The sequence below is a fragment of the Trematomus bernacchii genome, unplaced genomic scaffold (assembly GCF_902827165.1).
Source record: "Trematomus bernacchii unplaced genomic scaffold, fTreBer1.1, whole genome shotgun sequence".
NCBI classification, from domain to species: Eukaryota; Metazoa; Chordata; class Actinopteri; order Perciformes; family Nototheniidae; genus Trematomus; species Trematomus bernacchii.
This window is the reverse complement of record NW_022987550.1, coordinates 399098-426821: the sequence shown is the minus strand read 5'-3', so window position 1 is coordinate 426821 and position 27724 is coordinate 399098. Positions and strand designations below refer to the sequence as shown.

Here is a 27724-nt window from a genome sequence, read left to right as displayed (position 1 = left end):
ATAAATCAGACTCTTCAAGCTAACAAGGATCACTTCTTCTTCAGGGCAGGGAAGGCTAAGCAGTACGCAGGCTACTGTCCCGCAGCTGCTGCCTCTCCGTTGGACTCCGGTACTGCACATTACTCACGAGACGTGAAAAATAGCTTCAAGTGAAACATTCAGGGCTTTTCAGAAAACACCCGGGGCTTGAGCGCAAGTAGCCACCCCCTAGCGCCGCCACTGCCCACAAGTATTTTGTATTTCTTAGATTTAGGTCGCTCTGCAATACAATTCATTCAGAACACAGAGCAATTGCATGGCTGTTGGCAATACATCCCATCACATTTACTAAATAAAGTTTATTATGGGGCAGTTCCTTATTTCATTTTTTTATTTCGTTGAGTTTTTCTTTTTAAGTATTTTGTTGTGTGAATTGATCTTAACCCATGATAACCCTTTTAGGCTTTCGCCCAAAAAATAACTCATACTTATCAACCCACAACTAAAAGCACAAAACAGTAAACATTCATTGACTCATCATTATGATGTCAAAACAGCATCTTGTGTATGTGTAATACATTTGTCAGGGTTGAGCGAAGCAGGAAAGACCCAAATGCAGGTTTAACAGTTATTTCAAGGCTACAAGTAACAAACACAGCAGAACTATCTCCCCCGTGAACACAGTCAACAACAAACAAGGATCTCCCAAAGACTAACAGAAAAAGCAGAACCTAAATGCACACAGGACTAATGAAACAAACAAGACACAGGTGAGGAGAGGTGAACACAATCGGGTAATTAGGTAGGAGGGAACAGGTAGGAGGGAACACACAGACAGGAAGCAACAGGCAAGACGGGGGTGAATAATTTTCAAAAATAAAACAGGAAACCAAAAACAGATCTAGACAAGACAAAACACAACACAGACAGATCGTGACAACATTAACAGTGTTACACCAATACTTTGATAAACATCCTACCATCATCAAAATAACCGGTTTCTGTTCCTTAAAAAACACTTTCAAATCTTCTGAGGTATATTTTTATGAATATACAGTATGACTTTTGAAGTTAAGTTGGATGTAATTTAATCTTAAAGGAGACATGTCATGCTTTTCCGGTTATTACCCGTCCCCTTGTGTGTTATGAAGGTTTTTATGCATGTAAACGGTGTGCAGAGTCAAAACCCTCAAAGTACACCCTGTAGGGAGTAAATACCCAGTCTTCCTGAAAGAACTTGCGCTGAGCTTCATTTATTAAAAAAACATTTGAAAACATCAATCTATTGTTTAGACCAGGGGTGTCAAACTCAAGGCTCGCAGGCCAAAATTGGTCCACGACCTCATTTTATGTGGCCCGCAAGAGCTTGCAAATAATATGATATACACTACAATTGGCGTAATTCTTGAATAAGTGCTTGATAAATGAAATGTATTATTATTATTATTATCTAGCCGCCCTTTTGAGGACATGTGTAGGAGAAGAGAACATCCATCATATTCTTAATAATAGGAGGTTGTGGGTGGAGGCTGTTTGGCAGATGGTGAGCAAGGACCATCTCCCAGGCATCAATCAGATGAACATTCAGTCCTTTAAATATGGCTCTTAGCACCTTATCACACTGCACCGAGAACCAGTCACTGTTGGTTATCGTCTCATAAAGCCACAAAGCTTTGGGGTTTGCAGTCCTGATGATGATCACCGTTTTTGGAGCCCTGTCCAACAGCCGTACCACCGCACTGCGGATCCTTTGTAGCCGCCGGATGTACACCTCGATGGGAAAAGAAGCAAAGTGAGCCGAGATGCCAAAAACGACAACAGTGTTGGGAGCCCCGATTAAGTCATCTAGTTCATTGGCTATGTAACGAATTTCTTCAAATGAGCCGTCAAAACGGAGAGGAGGACCATGGAGGCGGAAAGTCACCATGATTTTGTTTTCATAGTCTAAGGCCAGGAAAGGTCAATTTTTCCTCGAGCTGCCCAGGTTAAACTCCTTAAGATCTAAAGGTATTACAGAGGAAACAGATTAAGATGCAGTGTGAACATAATGAAACTGTTGCCGGAAATCCCTGTGGATTAGTTACCTGGTAGTGCTGCGTTGAGGAACTCAAACCACTGCCTGATGGTAGAGTCTCCATACAGGTGGACCACTTTGTCTTTTAGACACTGAGTGATGGCAGATGCGCCGGTGAATTGGCGAACTTTGGTGCCATCTAGTGCTCGCCATAAACCCTGGTAGTAATAGCCAGAGGCTTGAAAGTTCACAATGCTGCTCTCCACCTCTGGTTGACCCGAGAGAAAGTTGAAGGATAATAGGGGGGTTGTTTTACGTTTGTTACTGACCTTAACCAAATCAAGGTATAGACTGAATGTATGAACATTTTATGGCCTTACTCCTGAGAGACACTGCAACAGCTGTGCCTTGTTGACAAAGTTTGAGCTGAGAGCTCCATGCTCCCTTTGCTCCTGTCAAATTGGCCTGCTAAATACATCTCTCAACAGAAGAATGATACCCAAAAGAAAGAGTTGTTGTTTTTTTCTGCCCCTACACTTTCATCATCTGTACATGGAGCACATTAGATCGTGAATTCAGTGATAAATGCATTCCTTACCTTCCTTTTTTGGTAAAACAGTGACACTGGCAGGTCCTGAAGCCGGAATGCAAACTTTCAAGTTGACACGACTGAAGAAAAGCACACACACAATACTACAATAAACATTAATATCCCAAATGCAGCTTTTCTACATGGTTGTGGAATGGCATGGAGGTATACCTGAGGTAAACAGTTTAGAAGGTCTACTTTTCATGCTGTATCTTATCTTCATTATATTGATATAAGGGGTCTTTTGCTGCAGCTTTTGCCAGCCTACATTTTCCTTGTGTGAACTTGGAAGGTTCACACCTTAGAACTAAGCCTTACGGCATAATTTGTATTTGACCAAAGCTGTCCGGAAGTGAAATACTATGAATTGATAAAAATTGATAAAAATTCCCTAAAAGAAACCCCACAATTGAGGGATTAAAGGGAAAAAATAGAAGAACCTCGGGGAGAATGAGAGAAAAGTGTACAGATGTGTACAGATAAACAACATTATAAAATTAAAACAGAATTTATTTTCCCTTTATATCCTTTATATCCAGAGTTTTACAGATTATTGTAACGCCTTACTTTTATAATTCAGTAATCACACTACTGTTACTAACATTGCCCGACACGCGTTACTTCGTTACTTTGATAAAATCAGTAATCACACTACAGTTACCTACTAACATAAAGAATTACTAGATTCTCCCTTTGACAGACAAGAGGGATTTCCGCCGCAGGTTTATATTTACGTAACGTTTGCGCGACTTGCGCGTCCACATGCAGTGCATAAATATGGCTCAGTCAACAGCGATAACTTTCGAGGGGTGGAGGTATGCCCATTATTTTGAGTTCGTCCGAAGAAAGGACAGGAATGTGACGGTGAGGTGCAAACTGTGTCCAGGCCAGAAACTTTTATCCACTGCTGCAAACACAATGTCAAACCTCAACAAGCACCTGCAAAGACAACATGCTAACGTGAAGCTAATAGCTAAGGAGGACCTCCGAATCCAGAGTGAGGATGTCGAGTAAAGTAACGAGTAAACAGCAAACACGCAAAGTTATATGATGAGGCCCTCTGTGCTGCTAGTGGAGCCTCGCAGCTCCGAAAACTGTGGCGCGCTTACACCGTAGGTGCGCCGCATTTGCGCTTCAGATGAGGCTCCCTCCGCAAAATGAAGCACCCTCCGCAGTCTGCGTGATCTGCCTGTAGGGAGGGGCGGCCCTGCGTGTGAAGTAACGAGTAAAGTAACGCGTGACTTAATGTAGAGAGTAACGAAGTAAAGTAATATATTACTTTTTTTTTAAAGGGGACCTATCATGCAAAATGCAGTTTTGTACGTCTTTTATTCATGAATATGTGTCCCCGGTGTTCCAGGGAACTCACCGTGTCAGAAAACACAACCCTCTCTATTTTCCTCCATACCCAAATCTCTAAAAAAGGGGCTGCAACGGATCTGATAAAAACTGATCCAGATTTGAACACTGTCCTGACGTCAGGACGGTGGCGCTACGGCTATTGGGCCAACTCCACCAATATGCCTTATATAGGTATGGTCCTACACTATATTATTCAAATATAGCATGACAGGTCCACTTTAAGTAATATGTAATATAATATTTTTTTTGAGTAACGACCCCATCTCTGTTTATATCCTATCAAACATGAAGGTTGAGTGGTTACATTTATATTATCTTTTAATCTAAAGTACTGACAAACTTCTGAAACTTCAAGCCAAGGAGATAAATAGGTAACACATGATGTATGTATTTATAAGAAGTCACACAAATGACCAGTCTCTTTGCTTCCTTACCCTTGAAAGAGCTCATCCTCCTTGGCCTTGAGCGTTTGTTTGTATCCTACAGTGCTGCGGGCGATCCTTGCATCACAGTTCATGTTCTTTGGCTTGTAGCAGAACCAAGGGTCGCCGGTTCGAGGGTCGGTGAAGTCGCAGATTGGCTGCTTGGTTTGACGCAGGCAGATGTTACAGATGGTGGTTTCAGAGTGTGAGCCTGAGAGAAAGAGGCTTATGAAAAATACCCTGTCAGGTTCCTCACTCGTCAACCTGTTCAGCACTGTGATAGCTTCACTGGGATGAACTAGCGTCACCTGATTGGATAGAAAACAAGAGTTTTTGTTGAAAATGTACAATTGGTGGCTAGACTCTGCTTTTGTCTGAAATAAAAAGTCGTATCAACATTAGTTAAAAGGGGGTGGGGCTTTGTGAGTAATCAGTTGGAAGACAAATGACACGCCTACAGCAAAATCACATAGAAAAAGATAGTTTTAAAGCTCCCATGTCATGCTTTTCCGGTTATTACCCGTCCCCTTGTGTGTTATGAAGGTTTTTATGCATGTAAACGGTGTGCAGAGTCAAAACCCTCAAAGTACACCCTGTAGCGAGTAAAACTCTAACACAGAAAATACCTCCCCAAAACGCCTCGTTGGAGATACGTCACTGCCCATTTGAGTCTTCCATTTAGTTCCGGGTACCGCCTGATGTCATGCGGTACCCGGAACGAAATGGACCAATCCCGAAGAGCTATGGCCACACCAGCAGCGGCGTGTTCCTCCTCCAGAGGTTCGGAAGAACCGGCATTTCACAGACGAAAGCTTCCAAAACATTGCCCAGTTTGAGGCCGGATATGCACAGCTTGTTTGGACCGTTTGGAGCAGGGGAAGATCTGGGTATACAACCTGTAAGTTTGCATTGTTATTTGTGTATTTATCAAACAAGACTGTTTAAATGTGTAAACTGTGTTGGACTGCTAAGCCATTGACACAGTGCTAACTGTGCTAACTAAGTTGCTAGAGTTTCCATATATCAACTCTAATATCAGCAGATGGCCTTGCATACATGTATCTCATAGCAGGAGAATGTCTGCATTCACACACACGGAATACTCATACAGTATACTGTACTGTGATTTACCGTACATTGTGACCGTACATATACTGCATGTAGCTAACGAGGCTAGCTGTATGCTAACGCAAAACAATGTATTCATGCAAGTTACATTGTATGGTAGCAGAATACCCGTATACGATTGCAATTATAAACACGTTATTGCTAGCCTAATATGAACCACTAGCTTTTGTTCATAGTAGTTTTATTACACTGCATTATAGTTGCCTTTCCTCCAAGCTAACGTTCATATCGTGTTAGCTACCAAGGTAAACAAAGCTAGGTTAGCATATTAGCAGGCAAGCTGTTCATTACACAACTACTACTAACGAATCTAAAACAACTAAGTTTCTCTAATATTTTGTGATTTGCATTTGATTTCGTCCAGCCAGATCCTGGCGGACAATCCATGACGTGCTAAAAGGCACTTCTACTACTACTGAGGCGTCGTGCTAAAAGGCACCGCACCGACTGTGCGCAGGCAAGATGCAAGGAGGAGGAATGGACGATATACCGTGTATATATGTATATTTATGTTCATTTTGTACATTTCTAAAAATAAAGTTTAATGGAAATACTTAGTAGGCCTATCCTTTCTTCCCTGAATTCATATATAGCAAACCATGATTTGATTTCTCATCAAACAGTAGTAGTTTATAACGGGTAAAAATAACTTACTCTTTGTTATGAGCGGCTCGTAGGCCACAAAGACAAGGAGACATACACGAGTTTACAAAACCACGGCACATTTATTGTGGTAAATGGAGAAATAGGTGGTTGAGAGGATCGCAGAGTCTTCCCGCAGCCGCTTTGGAGAGAGACTGGGGCCGTAGTGTCCGGAGGTGTCCGTGATCGTGCTGATTAGCCTCTTCAGCTCCACCCCATCGTAAGACAAAGGCCCTGGGGCCGTCACACTCTTCTATAACAACAGTTAAAAATATATATGTATATAAAATATACGGCTGTGCCGACGCCATGATAAGACTGATGTTACGCTGAGAGCAGCCGGGAAAAGCACTGTTAGACATGGGCGCAGCCTCTCTGGTGGTTGACTAATCAGAACGAGTGGCCGAGCTGACCAATCGGAGCACACTAGGCTCACAGGGAGGGGGGGGCAAGAGCTCCAACGAGTCGTTTAGTGGAGAAAGTGAATACTGCTGAATACACATGCTTGACAGAGATGCTGTATGCGAAACCAATGTGAGTTTGGAAAATTGCACAGTATAAATCTATTTTAGTATACCTCAACAATGTAATTATGATCAGTGGAAATGGCCATGACATGGGCCCTTTAAGCATCACCTCAACCTGAGCTGCTCCTTCCCAGAGTAAAGGAAAGACAGCAGAGTAGCTCCCATTGAGATGGTCCACCACTTTCCCAGCTACACCTGCACCAAGCGTTAGGTTGTGCAGCCGGGCAAATAAAAAGTCCCCCCCAGACTTCTTGGGTTGTCCCTTGAAGTCAGAGATGATGATGCTAACTTCCAGCTGATCCCCTATGTGCCACTGTCCTCCTCCTCTCGCTGGGAGAATGGTGAAAGAGCTGTGAGCTGGATCACTGGTCAGCTCCAGGGAAAGAGGAGATTGCAATGCAGGAGTTTCAGGCCAAGCAACAGATTCTAGTAGCAGGCGTTCCTCCAGAGCATCCTTAGGGGACAATGGTGGGAAGTTGCAGATGCTGCGGACTTCAGTAGTAGCTTTCGAGTAGACGATGGTGGAGATCATTTTAGGCTGAAACTTGAAGGGCTTGAGAGACAGAGAGAAGTTTACGTAGATACGTCAAACAAATGCAACAAATCTATGAATATTTGTTAAGGGGGTTGATAAGAGATGTTGTTGTGTAATGTTTGCTCCATTCCAGGCTTCCTGATTTCTGTCTTCAAAGTTTCTCTTTCTTGACTGTATTTGGCAAACTGCAGAATTACATGTTCTACGGATTCCTCAACCTGGCAGTGTTCATATAATCCAGATAGATGTTTTCCTTATGAATAATGTAATGTTTTGTTCAGTCTAGTATGTCCTAATCTAAGCCTTGATAACACATTATCCAAATCGATGGTTCTTTGAAGTGTCCTGACTGATTTTTGGCTGCAGTGCATATAGGTGTCTTCTTGTGTTTCTTTTGTCCCAATTGTGTTGCCACTCCTTAATGATGTTCTATTTTTCATATTTGTTATTTGCCTTAGATTTACTGAGTGCAATGTTGATTATTTACTCGTGTTTAAGAGACTGCTTGGCTAATGTGTCACATTTTCATTTCCCTTCATTCCTCTGTATGATGTTATCTACATAAATGTTATCTCGATATTTCTATTTCTTCATCTTTATGGTGTTTCATGAATGTCATTCACAATATCCTGCCTACGATGAGATGTAATGAAGTGGCATTATTGCTGAACTTAAATCTGAACAAAGAATAATCCTTTGGATTTGCATCTCTTCTTTCCCCTGTAATGCCTCGTGCAATTGCCATCAACTCGACTGTGATTGTAGATAAATGATCTGATGTTCTCCGTGTGTCTGCACTTTAATGTTGGTTTGAGCAGAAAATCTGATCTAATCAGCAACACCTGTGCTAACACATTACACTCAAACCAACAAGTCCTCCAACTCATACGACCAAATGGGCCGATTGTTCAAGCCCTTATTACGACCAAATGTGTCGTTTGTTCAAGCGCTTAATACGACCTATAATTACGTTTTAAAGTTTTCACCCTCTAGTGCTCCCGTTGAATCCAAACGTTACAGATGGCCGTTTATTCACAAATAACCCTCTCTGTAAAATCCTAAATCGTAGGATAGTTTGGCCATTAAAACGCTTTTTGATTAGATTTCTAGCGAGAAGTGTATATTGTACTTTTAGAATCTACGTCCAGTCGATATGTAGGATCTATAGTTTGATAGATATTATGAAGATGATTTGAGGTTTCGACAGGAGAACGTGTATATGCGGTAGCTTCCATGTAAAGTTAAAGGTTGAAAACAGTATTTCCGGTCTCTACGTTTTCAGAAATAAAACCAATGATCAAATGATTTAACAGTGATATCTGCAGTACTCATCCACTAAAAAACATCAGTTTATCCTTGTTAATTATACAACATTAATTGGTTTAAATTGTGTACAATGCTTTGGTGTTTTTCCCATAGGTTTTTCTCTTTCGATTCTGAGAGACACCTTTCTTTTTTCAGAGGTTTTGATAGGCTAAAACATCGAACTACACCCATAATCCTGGATGATTTAGACGCAATGCACGTCGGGATTTGGTGTTTATGTGATATGAAATCGGAAAAATAAAATAATACTTTATTCCGAGTGTTCTTGCTTTTCTCTTTGGAAGTCATCACATAACGGCATTGTAATACACGGTACGGCTGCATTAAATATTACACATCTGCCGTAGTTCTTTATTTATAGAGCCCTGAGGAGAAGACTTCTAGACAAACAGGAAGAAGTGCAGCCGAAACTGAATATGTGACGTGAATCATAAATATATCAGCAATTACACAACATCTTACATTTATTTTCACAAAATACGTCTCCTTGCAGTATCAACATTAATTCGGCTGACTTTTATATTTGATCCAATTGGTAGATAGGTTATATTTACACCATAACGGTGCACAGTTGATAGAAACGTTATTGCGTTTTTCTGTTGAAATTATGTTATATTTTGTTGAAATTATGTTATATTTGATGAAAAAAATATTAAGAGTACATACTTTCATAGGGGGAAAGTAGAAGGTCAATGATAGAAATATAGAATAGATAATATCAAGAAGATACTGTAGTGATCTCTACAATACAGTTTAGTGCAGGACGTCCAAAGATATTAATAGGAGGATGTGCAAAACAGACAAACTAATGAGGCTTTATTTAAACATTAAAGAATACTTTAACCTCTTAAGGATGACGGTCCCCCCAGTGGACCCCCCCCCCCACCGTTTTTTTTCGAGACTGTGTCTCAGGGCTTCTTAACATTTATGAAACTATTAATGTGTAGCACCAGATTAACGGGAAGAATCTCAGCTAACTGAAGATATGAACCATTTTTACCAAAACAAAACACAAGGGTAATACCAAGCCTCTGAATTAGCACTAAGCGAAAAAATGCTAATGTACTTTAGCACACAACTCAAGATAAAGATACCCTTATTACTTATCGTAGCTGCACATACAATATATCCGATTAAAGCTGAGACTCCACAGATTATTTAGGTATAGTATCATCACTGAGCGATCCGAACTTGCGACAGGGGAAGCAAACACAGACATCACAACACGTACCTTTACGGAGCTTTTACGGCAGATCGTCTCACCGTAGCTGTCAATTAGGTCAAAAGACGTGTTCAATGGCATTAAAACGGAAAAAAACGCGGCTACAACTGTTGATCCATAGGTTGATAATGTACCTGTGCCTTTGAAAAAATTGTTTATAATCCATAATTCAATTTTTATGTAAAAATCGGAGAGAAAAAGTTAGCTGCTAATGGTAGTCACCAGAGTGTATGCAGCTTCAAGTTTTGGTCACGCGTCACTCTCACTCCTTATTTGTTAACGTTTTGGTGTGTATATAACTTTCCCTCGATTCCATTGGCTCTAGCGGTTATAAAGAGATTTCATTCATCAAAATCGAGCAAGGGGGGCCAGAGATAGGTCAAATCCACCCAAATGACCCCAGAAGTGGGTTTCTTTGGCTAAATCTCTCTTAAAAGGTCAAATGTCACTTGTTTTGCATCAATCTTGATACATGGTACTTATTATATGTTGTACTTTGGATTCCTAAAGCTTTTAGTCTACTAACCCATCATCCAAGGGTAGTTTTCACTATAAGTAAAAAAGAATTTTTGGACGGACACTAATTTACAGTTTTTTACTATGTTCAATCTGAATTTTCTTTAAAATAAAAAACATCTATATTGATTCTGACTTTTCTACATCCAACTCACAGGTTTATCATTACTTTGAGAATAAAGATAATTAATTTAACCCTTTTAGAAGGGAAGATATGGTCATTTGTTCTGGGAATGTCATTTCGAGCCTGAGACCTGAAAAACAGGCTCAGGGTGGAACAGGTTAAGTTAAGGTCTTCTTTTGAATAAGAAAAGAAACGTTGGGGGTATCCACAGATAAATATTAAGTCTGACAAAGTACAATCACCTTCCCTGAATTTGACTCAGGTGTAACTTAAGTCTGATTTAAGGGTTGTTTATATTTCAAATCATTAATCAGAATCTGCAAAGTAACTAAAATAAATGTAGTGGAGTAGAACTAAGTAGTACATGCTGCTGAAACAAAAACATTTCCCAACTTGGGATCAATAAAGTATATCTTATCTTATCTTATCTTAAGATGATCGATGGCTACTGCCATATTTGCAAAATGTGCCTCTGAACCTTGACAAGTGCATGTTTCAGGCTTATCAATGAACAACAGGAGGGGGACCTCATCTTCGTATTATCTATCAAACTATAGATCCGACACATCGACTGGACGTGGATTCTAAGAATACAATATACACTTTTCGCTAGAAATCAAATCAAAAAGCATTTTAATGGCCAAACTATTCCACAATTTAGGATTTTCCAGAGAGGGTTATTTGGGAATAAACGTTTGCAATCAAGCATGTTGTTTCTTACACGACCACTAGAGCACCTCTAGTGGTCATGTAAGAAACAACATGCACTTTAAAACGTGTCTCTGGGTCGTAATAATGACTTGAACAATCGGCCTATATGGTCGTTTTTGTAGGAGGACAGGCTGACTCAAACATATAACCAGTGGCGGCCGGTCCATAGGGGCGCTAGGGGCGCCGCCCCACCTCTTCCCATATTAAAAAAAAATATATATATATTTTAAAAAATATTTTTTTTTTTTTTTTTTTTTTAATGAACAAGGTAAATATTATATAATTGGTATCAGTAAAATGTATAATCTACAATAAAATCTCGTTTAAAATTGTGTTACGATGTCTAAAGTTACTGATAAGTCACATGTTTCCTGCCTGGCCTTGCCCATGTACCTTCTCTCGTCTGGGCGCTAAGAGAGGAGCCCTCAACCAGTGCAGCAGCAGCCACTAGCAGCTGACTGTTGCTATCTGTAACATGTAAACTATGCCGCGAAAACATAATTTCAGCCAATCAGTGTCGTCAAATATGATGGTCACAGGGCTCCTACGTGAGTGCCCGGTGCAGTCTGTGAGTTGTTTGGACTCGTATCCAAGGAGACAAAACAGGAAGCTGTCATACACTCTGGAAGCTACCATTTAGCAGCTAATGAAAACTCAGTTTTCGACATAAAAATGGAATTATGGATCATCAATCATTTTTCAAAGTGACAGACACATTGGATTAATTTATGGATTAACCTTCAGCTGCGTTTTTCTCGTTTTTGATCAGAATTGTTATTCTACAAAAGGTGAGCATATCTCCATGTTTTGCTAGCTAAAGCTACGTCGTGTGATGTCTGTATTTGCTTCCCCTGTCGCGAGTTATGATCGCTCAGTGATGATACTTATATTTCTAGAATATGTGGAATCTCAGCTTGTAAACTTGTTTGTGCATATCTGATAAGTATATCGATTGATTTATACCTAGAGTGCGTTAGCATTTTTTCGCTCAGGGCTCATTTAGACGCTTCTTGTGAGACTTGTGTTTTGTTTCGGTAAACATGGTTCATATCATCAGTTAGATGCGTTTCCTCTGAGTAGGACACATGAATAGTTTATTACATTTTAAGAAGCCCTGAGACACAGTTTCGTGAGAAAAAAAACGGGGGAAAAAAGCCCCTTAACAGGTTAAATGGGAATTAAATCAGTGTTCCCAAAGCCCCGGTGTTCTGCAGTTTGTGTGGGCCTACTGTACTGTTGCACAGTTTATGCTGTAGAAACTATGTCCAGGACAAGGTGTTTGGAAGTTTTGGAAGATTCATAGCTAACCACACTGAAGTTATGGAGGTATTGATCAGTCTTCTCATATTTTTAAGCCTCAAATTGTCCTTCTCCCCCCCTCTAACATCACCAGAAGTCATGATTTAAGGGGTCTTTTCTCAAAAAAAATTACCGGGGGAGCATCCCCCCGGACCCCTCTAGTATTGTTTGTTCACCATTTCCACAGCCCTACCTAAAATATTTTCCACCAGCCACCACTGCATATAACATACACTGTGGATGGCTCATGCACAACACACATCCAAAAATAACTCACCAATGTGTCCCATATGTTAAGCTGAAAAAGAAAACATTCGTTTTAGCCACATATAAAACATTTCTTGAATTCAATTCATACCTGCAGTTCAGAAATTGGAATTTGATGGATTTTATATTATCTATTTATTAAACAATATGCTTTTTTATTCCAATTGAATAAAAGCATATGTAAAGAATAAATACCTGAATGTACTTTGCAAAGAATTCGTACCTATATTTCAGAAAAATGCATCCTCTCATATTTATGCGCTGTTGTTGTTGTTGTTGTTGTTGAAGTATACGTGTAGCATCATTTAGACATAATCTGTTTCTTTTACACTAACTGTGTGCCCTCATGTTTGTCTGTGTCACTGCAGGGCCTGTCTCCTAAAACAATCGGACTAATGTTAAACATGTCACAATAAGTCAACCCTATTAGTGATCCCAGATAACAGTTCTCACCTGGAAGAATATTAAGAAAGCCATGAGCAGAAGGAGAACGATGGTGAAACATCTTCTTCCTTTAAAAGATGATTCCTTCATGATATTGTCCAGCTCCAGCCTGACACTGTGACCACTTCCTTTGGTACAGGATTAAAGGATGACACATTTATGCCAGGTTAATACAAAATGTAATCATAGAATAAATTATAATTAGAAAAAGATAAAGTCATTTTATTAGAGTCACTCTTACCTGAGGCATTAGAAACATGTCTTTTATTTTTACAAGAATAATTATATTGTTAAATATAAACTCAAATTTCTACATAATAATTACTTTTTACTTTTGGTACTTAATGTATATTTTATTGCACTTATTTGCAGTTTTGAATAAATGATTTAAATGACTGATTATTTGTCAATCTTCTCGAGAAGTTTAAAGTGGCATAACAATTGAAATAGTCAAAGTAAATGCAAGAACCTAAAAAGAATACACATTTAGTGTTATGTTACCAATAAAATGAAACCCCAAATAGGCCTACTGTATTAGAGAGTATGGCCTTACCTTAGCATAGCTTGGGAGATTATGGTAAGAAAGTCTTAGTGTGATCCTACACTTTAGTATGGGATGATCTATCAGGGAGGGACTGGGACTGAAAAACGGCCCCTGGACTCGCCCCTCGGGCGACAGGAAGCGAAGAGCGGACGCTCTCGCTGCTGCGGCCGAGGAGGACGATTGGCCCATCCAGGCTTACGAGCCCGTGGACGGGGGCCTCGTGTCCCTGGAGCCGAGTGCTGGGCGGGAGTCGGACGACTCCTACCCCGCCTCCCTCCACGGTTCCTTCGGTTCTCCCCTCCCTCCTCTCCCCCGGACGGGGGAGACAGAGTCGGAGCAAGGTGCCAGCTTGGCGGCCGAACATGCGGTCCCCTTCTCCGTCACCACAGCGCTACCGGCGATAGGTGGCATCCTAGGGGAACTGCCGGACACTCTCTCCCAGGCGGAGGGAGCGATCAGCAGCCACCCAGCCGTTTTATGCGAGGACTACGGAGACTCAGACCTGTGTCACGCACACTGGCGGGTCACGCGCACTGGCGCCTCAGAGGGATTTGGCTTTGGTGTTACGCGCACTAAGCAAAGCCCCATTTGAACCTTTAGATCAGGTTCCCCTTAAACTGTTATCAGCCAAAGTAGTATTACTTTTGGCTCTAACAGCGAAAAGGGTAAGTGATTTGTCTGCTCTCTCTGTGGCTCCGTCATGTCTCCGGATCCAAGGAGATGGCAGTTCAACTGTTTTACACCCTAACCCGGCTTTTATGCCAAAGGTCATCATGAGCTCTTTTAGGTCAAGAGTGATCACCTTGGATGGCTTCTTTCCTCCCCCTCACAGGTCGGAGGAGGAAGCCACATCTCATCTCCTCTGTCCCGTGCGCGCGCTGTCCTGCTATGTGTCACGCACGGCTGCTTTGCGCCCTTCCCAGCGCCTGGTTGTGTATTACAGAGAGCGCTCATTCGGGCAGCCTCTGTTTGCACAACGGCTGTCACACTGGCTGTGTGTGAGGCTGTGTCGCAGGCATATGTCTCATCTGGGGTGGATCCCCCGGAGAACATCAGTGCACACTCCACCAGAGGAATTTTCCTCCTCCATGGCTTTGCACGGAGGAATGTCGGTGGAAGACATTTGCACTGCAGCTTCTTGGTCTTCCCCCTGTTCATTTATTCAATTTTATTTGAGGGATGTCTCCCATTCCTCTCTGACACACCCTGTGCTGAGTGTCCTGTCAGATTGAGTGACGTCAGGGACCCAGCTGTGCGCCTCTCTCCTGCCTCTCAGCACGTGGAGAGCGGCCCTTTTTCCCTCTTGTGAGAGGGATGTTTCCTTTTTTCCTCTGACACATTTTGTACTGAGTGTCTTGTCAGAGTGAGCGATGTCAGGGATCCAGCTGTGCGCCTCTCTCCTGCCTGTCTGCACGCAGAGAGCTGCCCTTGTTCCCCCCTTTTGTTTATCGCTGTAAAAAGTGTGACCTTAGTCTCTACTTTTTCACAGCGGCAGGTTTGTATTGTTCCCAGCCTTCGTCCCCTCATGGAAAGTATTCATGTTATGCTATATTCCAGGGACTGTGATGCGCCATTCGCAGTGTTGTGCTAGTTACTGAAAACCAGTAACTAGTTACCATTACTAATTACTTCATTTCAAAAGTAACTCAGTTACTTTACTGATTACTTACACCAAAAAGTAATGCGTTACTGTGAACAGTAACTTTTTAGTTACTTAAAGGGGACCTATCATGCAAAATGCACTTGTGTACGTCTTTTCTACATGAATATGTGTCCCCGGTGTTCCAGGGAACTCACCAAGTGTCAGAAAACACAACCCTCTCTATTTTCTTCCATACCCAAATCTCTAAAAAAAGGGGCTGCAACGGATCTGATAAAAACTGATCCAGATTTGAACACTGTCCTGACGTCAGGACGGTGGCGCTACGGCTATTGGGCCAACTCCACCAATCAGGAGGAGACAGCCACGGCCATTGCCGTTCGAAAGCGCTGGAGACGCTGTAATACATATGTCAGGCCTGTAGATGGTGCTGTTCTCACATAATCTGCTCTTGCAAAAATAGAGCTAAAAAATGTCAAATTGAGCAAAATGAGGCATGGCTAAAATGCATGATCTGTTTGGTATTTTGAAAAAAAAAAAGTATAAATATGCCTTATAGAGGTATGGTCCTACACTATATTATTCAAATATAGCATGATAGGTCCACTTTAAAAAAAGGGCGGTGGTGTTAAGCATGTCTGCAACGTCAGTGAAGATAACCTCAACTTCATCATCATCATCGTCGTCAGAGAGCGATTCCGGTTGACACATGGCAAAGGCTTTCACAAAGTTAGAGCCGTTATCAGTAACCGTGGAGGTAACTTTTGTTGACACTCCATACAAAGAGTGAATGTGGTCAATCTCACTAGCAATAATATCGTACGTGTGCCTACCCTTTATCCTTTTACAGGCCAACGCAGCTTTCTGGCGTTGTAAAGTGGTGGGGTTTATCCAGTGAGATGTTATCCCGAGGAAGCTTCTGTTGTGGACAGACCAAATGTCTGCGGTGGTCGAGATGTACTCCAGCCCCTCAAATGTTTTCTTTAGCTCGCTTTCCATTTTTGTATATTCTTTCTCCAGGTAGTTAGAACAAGTTTTCCGTCCCATATGCCGTGTGCCGCCCAGACATGGTATCATGCTTACTAGCTCCCTGAAAGCGGGTGACTCCACTGTAGAAATAGCCTGCATGTGTTCTACATCATACCGTGCAATGGCTTTCTCAACTTTTCCCTGGCTAGCAGTCCCTCGGTTAAAATCCAGCCGCTGTTGCTTAGGTGGAGGTGGAGTGGCGTCGGATGAGTCTGGGTCTGTGGTCTTAGCTACTAGCTTCGTCCCAGCATGTTGTTTCTGCAGATGTTTCAACAGATTTGAATTGCTGTTTTGGGCAGTAGATAGGATCTTTGACCCGCCAAGACACAACTTACATTTAACTAAAACGTTCTTTTCTTTGTGCTCGACAAAAGTGAAATAGTGAGAATATCTCCAGGCGGAAAAACTCGACTTGAGCTCCGCCGCCGCCATGATAGTATTTTATGATGAACGATACGTTCACCAGGGCGCACCATGGAGTGCTAGTGGAGCCTCGCAGCGGCGAAACTGTGGCACGCTTACACTAATTGCGCCGCATAAGCGCATAAAGGTGTGCTCAGTTGAGGCCCCCTCCGCGAGTTGAGGCCCCCTCCACGAGGTGAGGCCCCCTCCGTGAGGTGAGGCCCCCTCCGTGAGGTGAGGCCCCCTCCACGAGGTGAGGCCCCAGGCAGTCTGCGTGATCTGCGTTTAGGGAGGGGCGGCCCTGCAGATAAATATAAATTATAATAGCCAAACCAATCTAGCGAGAGTAAACTGACAGGCTGCTGTGCCGCATCTCACGCAAAACCCACCTTTAAAAAACAAAAACCCACACACGACTCAACCCAGCGAAAAACCTCGCGCTCAGACTTTCATTCAGACTTTCATTCAGACTTTCATTCAGACTTTCATTCAGACTTTCATTCAGAATTTCATTCGGAATTTCTTAGCAAAATAAAAAAATGATATTAAACAAACTTTTTCAACATAGTTTAATACAAAAAAAATATTAGGACAAAGCCCTACAAATAACAACAATACACATAATAATAAAAACATTTAAATGTTTTATTCAGCCCTGATTTCTCCTAGGCGGGTCCAAATCCTGGATGGGCCGGCCCGGCCCCATGGGGCCCGCCCATGATGCCGGGTCTGACCCTAACCCTCATCTGAACGAGCAAAAAGCCTAACCCTAAATAATCTGAACTAGCCTAAACCCTGACCCTAAGTAATCTGAACTAAAGTCGACATTTCCTGCAGCTCTTATGTATTGATCTCATCAAGCTGTATCTATTTTCGGCTCACTTAGTGTGACGTACCAACAGGCTGAATTTCAGCTTCATCTAAACTAAACTGTTGTTGTTTCCTCTGAGTTGTGATGCCTCCACCAATGCAGTGAACACAACACATCAGTACAGCAGCATGTCTACTGTTCTGTTTAGCAATGATACACCTGTGAGTTGGATGTAGAAAAATCAGAATCAATATAGAACTTTTTTTATTTTAAAGGGGACCTATCATGCAAAATGCACTTTTGTACGTCTTTTCTACATGAATATGTGTCCCCGGTGTTCCAGGGAACTCACCAAGTGTCACAAAACACAACCCTCTCTCTTTTCCTCCATACCCAAATCTCTAAAAACGGGGCTGCAACGGATCTGATACAGACTGATCCAGATTTGAATTATTTTCTACGTCACAAAAGTTGTGCTCCGCTTAGTGGTCAACTCTCCACCTATCAGGGGAATGTGGGGTTGGGCCACGGCCGGCCATTGCCGCTCGAAAGCGCTGGAGATGCTGTAGTACATATGCCAGGCCTGTAAGTGGCACTGTAGTCTGCCACAAAAGCAGCGAAGAAGACTTCCCTTGCATGGTTACCATGGTTGCCCTTCTGTTTATTCTCCGCTGTGGCTCTTTTTCTCCCTCCCCTGAGGCAAGTGTTTGTGCCTCCTGCTGCTGTAATTCAATGCAATCCCTCCCCGTCGAGGCAAGCACTGTAATTCTCTCCGGTTAGTCCACCAGCAGATGACAAACACCCACCTCTCCGCCTCTTCCAAGGAACGAGGGGACCGTGCGGCAGAGTTTCAGTTAGATTTTTTTTCGCCGGTCAACATGTCCGTTAAAGTTTAAATCTTCCGGACAAAATTAGAAAAGTGCCGGTCAAAGGTCTTCTTTGTTATTTATTGAGCTTTAAAACAAATGAATAATGACTCTATATAATCATATATAAGAATAAAACACGGAGGACGGAGATCTCTTTTTCTCCCCCTCTTCTGACAGCCCAGCAGCTGATCTCAAAGCACGCTCCCCTCTCCTGCAGGGGGGCGTGGTCAGCTGCAGCTCATTTGCATTAAAGCTACGTCACAGAATCAGCCCCTGCAAAAACAGGGCTGGAAAGAGCAAATAGAGCGAAATGAGGCATGGCTAAAATGCAGGATCTGTTTGGTATTTTGAAAAAAAAACTATATTTATATACTTTATATAGGTATGGCCCTACAATATATTGTAGTAAATTCAGATTGTATTTAGTAAAAAAATGTAAATTATAGTGTCCGTCCAAAAGAAAAACATTACTTATAGTGAAAACCACCCTTGAATGATGGGATGGTAGACTAAAAGCTTTAGTAATCCAAACTATAACATATAATAAGTACCCTGTATAAAGATTGATGCAAAACAAGTTACATTTGACCTTTTAGAGAGGTTTAGCAAAAAAACAACACTTCTGGGGTCATTTGGGTGCATTTGTCATATCTCTGGCCCCCCTCTGTCGATTTTGATGATTGACTCCTCTTTTTAACCGTTAGAACCAAAATAATCGAGGGGAAGTTCCTAAAATCCATCTAAACATTTCCCCTTGGTGAATAGAGTGATGCGCAGCCAGAATGCCCAAAACCGGAAGCTGTCATACACTCTCGTAGCAGCTAATATGAAATCTCCGTTATTGACATAAATATGATGATGGATTATCAGTATCATTTCAAAGTGACACAGACACATTGGATTAATCTTCAGCAGGGTGGATTTTACACCCAGAAGTAACTATTCTCCTTACTGTCGATTGATTTTACAGTGATATCTGCACTACTCATCAACTCAAAAACACCAGATTATCCTTGTTAATTACACAACATTGATTGGTTTAAATTGTGTGCAATGCTTTTGTATTTTTCCCCTTCGATTCGGAGAAACAAATATTTTTTCGGAGTTTAGGATGGCAGAAGACACTACATTACCCAGAATCCTCAGCTATCGTTTAGGACTACACCATGTGCTTTGTTTGACAAACCCCGTGATTAGTTCTCAAGCTCTGTGATTGGTTGACCTCCAACTGCATTCCATATGAAAAAAAACTTTTCGTAAAAGATAAAATCATACTTTATTCAGCAGTGCTTGCTTTACTCTTTGAAAGTCATCACATGAATGCATTGTAATGAATGGTTCGGCTGCATTAAATATTACACATCTGTCGTAGTTCTTTATTTATCTACAGAATAGACCGGAAACTATTCTTTTACCGTTCTGTTTTAATTTCACAATAAAGTTAGTTAGTAATATTTTGTTTTGATATTATTGTTTTTTATTAACTACTCGACCGCTGTGTCATGTTAAGACCATCTTTTCTGTGTTGCTGTGGGTTTTTTACATCGCTTTTGTGTTACAAATATCAAAACAATAACAAAATATATCTGTCGTAAACTAAACCGGAAACAGCAGTATATTTTAGTGGGAATGCTGATACAGCATTCCAACTATATGTTATGCTACGGACAAAATTCTTATTATTATTCCATCCAATTATTTTGGCCCTCTTCTCCTCCCACATTCAACATCGCATGAACTCCGTTCAAACATCAAAACGTTAAGCTCGGTCGGGAATCGATGGCTATTACTTTTATCATTCATAACTTTCATAATTCCAGAGATACATCCCATAATTCATCCAATTTTTAACATGGAAGTCAATGGAGACATTCTTCAGACTTCAACAAATCTTCATGCGACTTCAACTGCTAACTGTTCATTCATACTTTCACTCAGAAACCTCATTCCAACTTTAAAATGTTACACATCTTTCTGACATTGTTCGTGTAACACTACTTTTAAATGTGATTCTTACTTTTAGAGATATTAAACATTGTCCAGACCTTGTTAAAGAGGTTTTCTTCAGATTTTAACATTAACTAGAGTGTGTGATGTCACAGCTTGGAATTCTTGAAATGTGCCTTCATATTTTTTTTTAAAACTGCCATAATTCCCAAACCCTACATTCTTGAGACATAATTTTTCATGACAAACGTAGGAAAACATCTCCTAGCTTGAAAAATAACTATAATAATTAAGCAAAATAATTAAACAAAATGCCTCTTGAGGGCAAGAAGTGGCAAAAACGTTCAACATGTCTCCATTAAAGCCCATTGTAATTTCAGGCAGATATTTCCTTCACAGCAGCAGCCGCCCACCTTTAGTTAAACTGCCAAAAAGGCCACATTATTAACCCGAAAGTACACAAAAATTACACGAGGCAGAGTCGGGTACCCACAACGTCACCTGTGGTGTCCCTCAAGGATCAGTTCTCGGCCCCACCCTCTTCACACTCTACATGCTCCCCCTTGGCTCTATCATCAGCCGACATGGAGTATCATTCCATTGCTACGCTGATGACACCCAACTGTACCTCAGGATCAACCCTACCTCCTCTGCAGCTCTGCCTTCACCCACACTCACTGCCTGCCTGGAGGAGATACAGGTGTGGATGAAGCAAAACTTCCTGAAACTCAACAGCTCCAAGACCGAAGCCATTATAGTTGGCACCCCACACCAGGTTCGGTCATCCACCATCACCACCATCACCTTCTCCGGCCAGGACATTACCCTCTCCTCAATAGTCACCAACCTGGGTGTTAAAATGGACGCCCATCTGACCTTTGAGGCCCACATTAAACAGCTGTGCAAGAACTCCTTTTATCACCTCAGGAACATCGCCAAACTCCGTCCCACACTCACTCTGTCTGACGCCGAAAAGCTGGTCCACGCCTTTGTCTCCTCCAGGCTGGACTACTGCAATGCACTCCTCATCGGGATCCCTAACAAAAGCATCCAGAAGCTCCAATACATTCAGAACAGCGCTGCTAGGATCCTGATGAGGGTGCGCAAATATGATCACATCAACCCCATCCTTAAAGCACTACACTGGCTCCCCGTGGAACTGAGGATCGAATTCAAGGTCTCCGTCCTCACCCACCAGTGTGTCCATGGAACTGCTCCTCCCTACCTCAAGGAACTCCTCACCCCCCATACCTCCTTGCGGACCACCCGCTCCAGCAACTCCAACTTGCTCAAACCCCCCAGGACTAAGCTCCGTACTATGGGAGACCGGGCCTTCTGCTCGGCTGCTCCCAGTCTGTGAAATGCTCTCCCCGACCACATGAGAGCACCACAGACCGTGGAGGCTTTTAAAAGGCCTCAAAACCCATCTCTTCAAAAGAGCCTTTGCCTAGACCTTTTTACCACCCTTTTATTTTTTTTTACTGCTTTTTATTAATTCTACCGTGTTGTGTAATGTCTATTTATACTGTTCATGCTCACTGCTTGTAGCACTTCGGGATTTGAAATCAAATATGAAGTGCTTTATAAATGGAACCCATTATTATTATTATTACTTCAGATACTCAACTTCCTTGTCATGCTTCACGTTTTGAAATTTCACAGATATCTGTTATCGTTCTTCCACAAAACGTTCACATGTAAGAGGATCATCTCTCATTCAGTACAATGCAAACCTTTGATCTCTACAGAGCTCGTTAGCTCAACTATAAACACCTGTGTAATGGAACACGATGATGTCATCACTCCAACTGACAGCAGTCAGTTCTAACTGTTCATTTCATACTCACACACACTCTCTCTCTCTCTCTCTCTCACACTCTCTCTCTCTCTCTCTCTCTCTCTCTCTCTCTCTCTCTCTCTCTCTCTCTCTCTCTCTACCACACACAGACACACACACACTCTCTCTCTCTCTCTCACACACAATGTTCCAAACGGCCCAAAACTTCACAGGTTTAGTAACGATGCAGCCATCAACGCATCTAAGCGTATTATGGGGTGTCATCAAATGCCGTTGCCATGACGACAGACCACTCGCCATGAAGCATGATGTTGCTGTAAGTCCAATGGACACGGTCCAATTGTCCCCCAAACTTCGGTTGTATATCACCGGTCCAGCCCTCAAAAGCTCTACGTCAATTATGGGGTTTCTTCAAATGCCGTTGCCATGGCAACACAATGCTCGCCATGAAACACGGTTTTCTCATAACTTCAGTGAAAATGCTCCAAACGGCCCAAAACTTCACAGGTTTGGTAACGATGCAGCCATCAACGCATCTAACCGTATTATGGGGTGTCATCAAATGCCGTTGCCATGGCGACAGATCATTCACCATCAAGTTAGTTCAAAAGTTTGCAGTTCAAATATTCTGCTGCTTTTCCAAGCCTTTTTACTTTATTTTCTTCACTCATCACACATTCAAGCCCCCAGTGTTCATGTATCATTTCAATCTAAATTCTTCACTTTCTTCTTACACATTACATTTCAGCATAGCAGTTTGGCGTCAGCTTTTCAGCATAAAAGCATTCCCACTAGCAATTTCTTCAGGAATTGCATTCTCTAGTTTATTTTGTTAACCTGTTAAGCCCGAGAGACCCCGGTACCGGGGCACTGCCGCAACATCTTGCAGGAAACAGTGTCTGAGGGCATGTTCATTTAATAAACTATGAATGTTTTATATCCATGTAACGGGAAGAAACAATTTTTTTTTTGTTTTTTTTTAAAACCCCACAATACTAACGCTGAGCCTCTGAATGAGCAACGAGCGAAAAATGCTAACAGATTACTGCACCGAAAATCACTCACAAAACCTTATTATTTATCTTTTCTCCAAATCCATGACATCGTTTCACATCGTGAGGTGACACAGAATCGAACGGTACCCTCATTATCACTCAATTATACGAAATTGCGACGTTATAAACAAAAACAGACATCAAAACATGTGGCGCTAGGAAGCTAAAAATGCTAACATGGTTACCTTGTCTCTGTAGTCTGCTCCAAAGTGGTCTTCAATGGCATTAAAACGATAGCTTCACTCTCATGCGCAAAGCCCCCATTTTTTGTTTTACAACGTGTGTGTGTGGGGGAATCCCCCCTCGATTATATTGGCTCTAACGGTCAGAAAGAGGTGTCAACCATCAAAATCGACAAAGGGGGGCCAGAGATATGGAAAAAAAAACATTTCCACCCAAATCACCTCAGAGGTGGAGTTTTTTGGCTAAACCTCTCTAAAAAGGTCAAATGTCACTTGTTTTGCATCAATCTTGATACAGGGTACTTATTATATGTTGTACTTTGGATTCCTAAAGCTTTTAGTTTACCTTACCATCATCCAAGGGTAGTTTTTACTATAAGTAAAAAATAATTTTTGGACGGACACTATAATTTACAGTTTTTTACTATGTAAAATCTGAATTTTCTCATTAAAATAAAAAACATCTATATTGTTCTGACTTTTCTACATCCAACTCACAGGTTTATCATTACTTTGAGAACAAAGATTATTAATGTAACCCTTTTAGAAGGGAAGATATGGTCATTTGTTCTGGGAATGTCATTTTCGAGCCTGAGACCTGAAAAACAGGCTCAGGGCTTAACAGGTTAACACTGTAAACTTGACAGCTTATTAACCCAAACCACCTACTGGTTAAAGCACGTTATTACACGTTTAGAGTAATTGCAATGCAGGTAGATTGTGTTGCTTTTTAATGACTGTTTAAAATGCCTTTTTCGTCGTATCCCTATTTCTGGCACTCCAGCCACGGATGTTCGACCGCTCGGATAGCAAAACGGTGTGTATGGTGTAGTAGGTGTTGGTGGGCTGGTAGAACCCCAGAGCAGTATCAAAACTGCCCCTGGAGGAGAATCCCTCTGTTAATGGGAGACTCCCTGGTAATTAGGGCAGCTTCAGAACCCACAGTCCCTAACCCCACCCTCTCTTGATCCCCAAATATATCAATCAAAACAATGCAAATGTAATATCAAACACAGCCAAAGTCAAACATCAATGTCACAGCAGTGACATCACCACATCAGCAGAGCATATGTCAACCACATCAACCACAGTAACCAATGTGAAACTATAGTTTAACCTTAGCAGAGTTTTTATTCCCCTTAAACAATTTAAATCCAAATTATCAACTAATGTCAGCCTTTTCCAAGTGAGGGAATGCTCTGGTTTTTGGACAAAATTAACATGGGATCACTCCCGTCACCGGACGTACTTCGTCTCACTGGAATATTAACGGCCATAGTGAATATAAAATCGTCCCCATGTATCCGGCCAATGGCGGGAGAGTTTTGAAAGAGACAAAACACTGTTCCATACATTTAAAAACACTTAAACAATTAAACAATGTTTACCCCAGGATGCAGGCACCTTCCCTGGCTTGTAAAGTGCAGTTATGCGCCCTGGAGGTATTGCACTATTTACAAAATGTATATCCAGGATTGAGGCACCTTCCCTGGCTTGTAAAGTGCAGTTATGCGCCCTGGAGGTATTGCACTATTTACAAAATGTATACCCAGGATTGAAGCACCTTCCCTGGCTTGTAAAGTGCAGTTATGCGCCATGGAGGTATTCTGCTATTTACATAATGTAGCACTCTGTTTATTTCACACCTCCAGGAGAGACCAGGGGGAAATCACCCCACTTTGCCCGCTCACAGAGCCCCCAAGGACAGACTAGAGACCTCCAGCAGCAGTCCCTAACAGTGGGACTCTGCACCTCCAGGAGAGACCAGGGGGAAATCACCTCTCTCTGCCCGCTCACAGAGCCCCCAAGGACGGACTAGAGACCTCCAGCAGCACTCCCTAACAGTGGGACTCTGTTTATTTCACACCTCCAGGAGAGACCAGGGGGAAATCACCCCACTTTGCCCGCTCACAGAGCCCCAAACGACGGACTAATGACCTTCAGCACCCTGGAGAGCTACATTGTGAAATCTTGCTACTAATCCATAACTTTTGATAACAAGCTCTGTTCGGTTCAGGCCTTTCTGTACCTCCCCATTTCCACATACCCCGCATCCAATGGTACCATCGCCGAGTCTCTAGGACCTCGGGGAGCGGAGTTACGGCAGAGGGTCAGATTCTGAAAATACGATTTGAGAACAGGGCTCTGATCAGGGCTAAAGTCTTGTTAGAAACTGGTGAATCTGTTTAAATGCAGGCAGCAGAGTCACTGCTTTTAGCAGGGTCTCAGAGAGCCAGAGACCCAGGGTACAGCACCTCGCTGGCTTACCCAGAAAACAGGGCTCTGATCAGGGCTAAAGTCTTGTTAGAAACTGGTGAATCTGTTTAAATGCAGGCAGCAGAGTCACTGCTTTTAGCAGGGTCTCAGAGAGCCAGAGACCCAGGGTACAGCACCTCGCTGTCTTACCCAGAAAACAGGGCTCTGATCAGGGCTAAAGTCTTGTTAGAAACTGGTGAATCTGTTTAAACGCAGGCAGCAGAGTCACTGCTTTTAGCAGGGTCTCAGAGAGCCAGAGACTCAGGGTACAGCACCTCGCTGTCTTACCCAGAAAACAGGGCTCTGATCAGGGCTAAAGTCTTGTTAGAAACTGGTGAATCTGTTTAAATGCAGGCAGCAGAGTCACTGCTTTTAGCAGTCCCCCCACGGACTAAACACAGGTATTCACACCCACCAGAACCTCGTGCCCCTGGTGACCCTACAAGGGGGGTGGTTTTTATGGTGCTTCTATGTCCGCCCATCAGCATCCATATTCGTCCTTCTTCACGGCACCACCCCCCCTTCTGTGGAGGGTATTCTCGTGCCCCTGGTGACCCTAAAGGGGGTGGATTTTGTGGTGCTTTTATGTCCGCCCATCAGCATCCAAATTCGGCCTTCTTATTGGCACCACCACCCCCCTTCTGGGCTGGAGGTTCAGATTTTGAAACACTATTTTGGGGCATAATTTTTACATTTTCCTGGTTCTCCAAATACTTTAAGTTGGACATTTTGAGCCATGGAGGAATGCAAGGGCAGTCGACAGGGGACTCTACCCGATTTTGAACCACTATTTTGGGGCATAATTTTTACATTTTCCTGGTTCTCCAAATACTTTAAGTTGGACATTTTGAGCCATGGAGGAATGCAAGGGCAGTCGACAGGGGACTCTACATGATTTTGAACCACTATTTTGGGGCATAATTTTTACATTTTCCTGGTTCTCCAAATACTTTAAGTTGGACATTTTGAGCCATGGAGGAATGCAAGGGCAGTCGACAGGGGACTCTACCCGATTTTGAACCACTATTTTGGGGCATAATTTTTTACATTTTCCTGGTTCTCCAAATACTTTAAGTTGGACATTTTGAGCCATGGAGGAATGCAAGGGCAGTCGACAGGGGACTCTATCCGATTTTGAACCACTATTTTGGGGCATAATTTTTACATTTTCCTGGTTCTCCAAATACTTTAAGTTGGACATTTTGAGCCATGGAGGAATGCAAGGGCAGTCGACAGGGGACTCTACCCGATTTTGAACCACTATTTTGGGGCATCATTTTTACATTTTCACCCTATTCCCCGGTTCTCACAAAAGTTGAGTTGGATGATTTTGACCATGGAGGAATGTCACGGGAGTCGACAGGGGACTCCTGCGGGGTCATGAGGCACTATTTTGGGGTACTTTTTCCTCATTATCAACACGGACTAGAGATGGCTCGGAGATGGCTCGGACCCCACACCCCAAAAATGTAGAAGCCAGGGAAGGTGCCTCAATCCTGGGTATACATTTTGTAAATAGTATAATACCTCCAGGGCGCATAACTGCACTTTACAAGCCAGAAATCATGTTTAAATGGTCGGGGAAAGTATTTTTAAATGTCTGGAAGAGAGTTTTAGCCAGTCATTTTGCACGATATCGTTTAACATTGACGCTCTCCTGAAAATGCACAGAATATGTGCATTTTCAGGAGAGCGTCAATGTTAAATGATATCGTGCAAAATGACTGACTAAAACCCCGGAATAAGTGTTTGAAAGGCGGGGAAAAGTTGTTTAAAATAGTCTGATACCTCCAGGGCGCATCACCAAAAATGTACAAGCCAGGGAAGGTGCCTGAATCCCGGATACTTTAGATCTGTCACTTAGGGTGACCGCACCACTCCGACGCTCCCGAGAGTGGACGTCCATTGTTTGTAAGGCACCTAAGACGGAGGAAGGGTATTCTTACCTCACTCTAAGACCAAGCAGATACCTTCAGAGACCACGAGAGAGAGACCAGGAGTTTGGGTCGAAGTGTACAAAGTACAAACCGGATTTATTAAGGTTTTAACAAAAATTGAGGATTAAAAAGAATCCTTAAAAAATAATAAAGATAACAAGTCCAAATACAATAGCAATAGGTTCAC

General features: G+C 42.3%; 1 pseudogene; it reads right to left on the bottom strand.

The window, feature by feature from the left end:
- Positions 1–1225: 1225 nt before the first annotated feature.
- Positions 1226–27724, bottom strand: LOC117477038 (annotated as a pseudogene).